The sequence below is a fragment of the Uloborus diversus genome, chromosome 10, assembly GCF_026930045.1.
Source record: "Uloborus diversus isolate 005 chromosome 10, Udiv.v.3.1, whole genome shotgun sequence".
Classification (NCBI taxonomy): domain Eukaryota; kingdom Metazoa; phylum Arthropoda; class Arachnida; order Araneae; family Uloboridae; genus Uloborus; species Uloborus diversus.
Genome location: NC_072740.1, coordinates 8,572,040 through 8,572,490, shown reverse-complemented (window position 1 = coordinate 8,572,490; position 451 = coordinate 8,572,040).

Genomic DNA, 451 nt, shown 5'->3' with positions numbered 1-451 from the left:
AAAATAAAAACACTTATTTTCTGTCTAATTTATTTCTTCTTTATAATGTTTGTTTCAATCGCTACGTGAGATCTTCTTCATTCTTTAATCGAATTCCCTGTTTTACGAATAATTTTAAGTCGTATCATGCGTTCTACTGACAAAACATAGACGCATGCTCTTATTTTTTTTCGGCAAAAAGCTTTTTTGCTGTTTTTTATTACTCATTCCTTCAATGAATAGCATTCGAAAAGGAAGGCGCAATTGCTGGGTTTGCTAGAATTGCTAGGTTTGTTGGAGTGTCGTGCTGTTAATCAGAATGGCGCCAGTTCGAATCCGTGCCAATACATCTCTCTTTACAGTCTCTTTTTTTTTCTTCAGATGCTCACATGGGCAGGACTCTATTTGCCATAACCTGTTTTTTCATATGCACAATTACTGCTTTTTCACGAGTCACTCAGCCACACTTTTA